Source organism: Lactuca virosa, chromosome 5 (genome assembly GCF_052849685.1).
Source record: "Lactuca virosa cultivar CGN04683 chromosome 5, Lactuca_virosa_CGN04683_v6, whole genome shotgun sequence".
In the NCBI taxonomy this organism is placed as follows: Eukaryota; Viridiplantae; Streptophyta; class Magnoliopsida; order Asterales; family Asteraceae; genus Lactuca; species Lactuca virosa.
Genome location: NC_136430.1, coordinates 229,143,340 through 229,147,388, shown reverse-complemented (window position 1 = coordinate 229,147,388; position 4,049 = coordinate 229,143,340).

The following is a 4,049-nucleotide window of genomic DNA, read 5'->3' as shown; positions in this document are numbered from 1 at the left end:
ATGATGAGGTTGAAACATTTGAATGAATTATCAAGGCTTTCTCCGGGTAGAGCTTTAAAGTTGTTGAACTCATTTAGAGCGGTGGTAATTTTCTTGTCTTGTGCCTGTTCTGACCCTTGATAGAGATTCTTTACTACATCCCATATTTTTTTTGCTGATTTGCAGTTGATGATAATATCGAAGTTTTCAGGAGCAACTCCGCATGAAATTTCATAGAATGCAATGGCATCATTCTCTATTTTGTCTAGATCGTCTTTCATTGGTCAATTCATTACACCTTGACCACCACCCAGTCGAACCTGAGCACCATTAGCTTGAACTGGAGTAAGAAAAGGGACATGAGGTCCTTCTTCTACGGATCTCCATACATCTTGTCCAAGTCTTCTAAGATACCTATCCATCCTTTGTGACCAGTGATGATATTCATTTGCCACCAGTATTGGAGCTCTATTCGAACCATCAACACTGTTGGAAACGTTTAGTGATAATGCTTGTGCCATATTTCCTTGGTTTTTTTTGTTTTTTTTTTTGAGAAAGACGAGCTTCAGTGGTATAGAAGGATTTTCAAAATCAGAGTTTTGTTTAAAAAGCAACCACGTTGGCTCTGATACCAATTGTTGAGAGAAATTTTTTTGAGAAACACTTGAACAACGTTAGTACAAGTTATAGATTGCGGAAATAAGTTAATCTCAAAGGATCATAAAGCTCAACAATAATAAGAGGTTAGAGTTGTTAGATAGTTAGTTGCGGAAATTTAAGTGCGGAAAAGTAAAGGAACTATAAATGACAACAAGTTATATATCAAGTAAACACTAAGCTGATTCTTAACAAGGTTTGCATCTAAACACGAGTTAGTATGTGAGATCAGCTTAAAGTGAAAGAAGTCCAAAAGACTTGATCTGAAGGAGATATGAGAGTTTGATCTTAATATTTGAGTGTAAGTTCAGAAAGATCATTGATAGTAAGAAGGTAAGAGATAAGAATTCAGAGGTAAAAGAAATTCAGATTAAGAGATGTATATATTCATGAAGATGAAGACTCTATTTATAGAGTCTCATAAAGTTACATTGAAAATAAACAAATACTAAACTACTGACTTATAGTGACCATGCAAGGTTCATTGGATAATACATTGTAAATGAAAAAGTCAGATAATGTGACTTAAGTCTTCATTGCGGATGAGATAGTTGTGGATTACATCTTCAAAGAGGCTGCGGTAGCAAAAGGCATTGCGGTAGAGAGAATAGATTGCGATGGGAGAATCCGTTATGGTAGCAGAGTTGGCTGAGGATTGTTAAGTTTAAGAGGGTCACTTTTATGTTTCAACACATTTGTTACAAAATAATCCATTGAAGCGAAGTCTCATATTCAAAGTACATTCCTTTGAACATTCTTCTTGCATAAAAGTTTCTAACTTATATATAGACACTTAATATCCAACTCCCATAATGGAAACATTTCCATATTGCCATTTGACATCCATTCTTAACATAATCCTATCTATTCAAAATTACATCAATACGGTCCATTTATTACTATACTTCCAACTGTCCACAAGCAACCAAACTTTAGCAAACCTCATATTGTCCTTGACAGTCGTTAACAACTTTAGTCGTATCAAGTTCTAGTCCTTTTCCCTCTTAATGCCCTGGGCATTTGGAAAATCAGAACGAGTGAATATTATAGCATGTGCAATCGATTCTATACCCGAAACATATGGGATTCGATCCATAATTTCTTACATAGAGACATGATACTTGACCAGTCTCCTACTATAATATTTCCATATATAGAATTTCCAATGTTGAAACATTTCAACCTTATATTCATATATGCTCATGACTAAGTTTGATTAAAACTTCAATCTAAACTTTTAGATTAGAAATGAAATAATAGTACCCTCTCCCTTTTTATAGCAAAACAAATTTCAAACTCTGCAACTTTGCAAATTGAAAATTTTGTTTCCTATAAATAGCATTGCTAACTTGCAACAGTCAGCATAATGATTATGTTCCGACTAGCATAATAATCATATTCTTACTAGCATAACGATTATGCTCCCACTAGCTTTGACATGTATCCATAAATCAGCTGGACTTCTAGAAATCAATACATATGGACTTTCTTACCAAAGTTCATATTTTTGATACGAGATGCTTCAATAAGTCTTTATCTAGGCTTCTCAAGCTCATACACCATTCATTAAATAGCTTATGTGTGTGTCTAAACCTTTATGAACTTATAGCAACAAGTCCCCAATGTTCAAACCTTTAGCCATTTCTAACAATTCGAATTATGAAAAGGGATGTCCTAATCATACTCGAATTTAAGAACGCAATTGTCATAACTGCTAACTCTAATGATATTTATCAATCCTTTTAAAATCTACTAGTGAAAGCGTTTTCTCATAATCATTTTCATGAAGTAGATAGAAACCTCTTGCCACTTAGATTTTATGGTGTGTGTGTTCTTATCCATGTGGATTTATCATTTCCAACCACTATCATAAGACAAGGTTTATGACCAATTCAAACTCATATGGACTCAACTTGCTTAATATTAATTTCTTTCCATCTTGTAGCACAATGGCCTACCAGTGCTTCTAGATTATTGAGCAACTCACCCACACTGACCAATGTTACGTTTATAGATCATGGTGCTTTGCCTTATGCAATCAAATAAGAAATCATAGAAATCACATGCATAGTCAACTTAACTGGAATGGGCACAAAAACAAGAATATGTCAACACAATAGGTCATAAACCTCAAGTCGTGTGCTAGTGATAACTAAAAGGTTTATCAAGCCTCCCACTGACCTATTGACATATAAGATTCAAATATTCAAGAGTTAGTGCGGATTCTTATCAAGAAAACACTTCATACAATTGGTCTTAGTTGGTCTTTGTTTTATCCTAAACATTACAACGACCAATTTCAAATGTGCAAGAGTAAGATTACATTTCTACTCCACATTTAATGAGGTGTTATAAACCTACTTAGAATACGTTACCCAGTTAAAGAACATGTGGGTTAGCCCATGGCACGATGGTGTAAGACCCTGGGGGGAGCCCACAGCATCCTTACAAGTTTATGTATGCATGACTTATGTGATATATGTAGCTTTTATAGCTAATATGATATATGATATGTGGACTATGTGTGTGGTATGCTCTGGAGAACTAACTAAGCATTATCTTACAGGTTGTGGATTTGTTTCAGGTACTTCAGACCCCAAGGGCAAGGGCAAGGTGTGATGGCGCGGCGTGCACTTTCTCTCAGGCGTTTTTACGGGACACTCTGATGTTTGGAATAAAAGTTGTATTTTACTTGTGTTTTTAAAACAATTATAATTGGATTTCTTAATTTATGGAAATGTGTTTGATTATTCAAAAATGAAAATTTTCTTTAAAAAAAAAATTTGGTCGTTACAAGTTGGTATCAGAGCCTTGGTTTGAGGGATTCGAGCACACTCTCGGGTGTGTCAGGACTCAAACTAAGGAAATGGTAAAATTGATTTCAAAAATAAAATAAAAAGATTTTAAAGAAAGTAAAAGATGAGAGTATAACGCACGTGATCAGCCGAGCCAAGTAAGTAGTTTCCTAATGTGTTAGCCATGTTATACTGATATTTGAGCTTTGATGAGCGTATGGAACTTGCTATGTGTATGCTTTTAAAATTGTATACGGTTAGGAGCTTATAGCCTTAGAATGATTGATTTGGACTTATTTCCTGTTCCTTGTATGGTTGTGGTCCTAGGGTAGAATCTTTTATTCGAAAGTCTATTTGATCCTTTTATGTGTATAATCTACATGCATAAAGGCAACCAGATATGATTGTTATGGGTAGAGCAAATCTTAGGACAGCCTAGGATTTGAGATATGTGGTAGTCCGTGGGATATGGTTTATTTTGGGACGAATTGGAGTTATCAGGTAGAGCATTGGGGAAAGGTAGAGGTAGGTGTGGAAGGTAGTATTGGGCCCGTACTACTGAAAGCACAGGACCTGTACCCGAACCAATGTTAGACCGGGGAGCTCTAAGGAGGACCG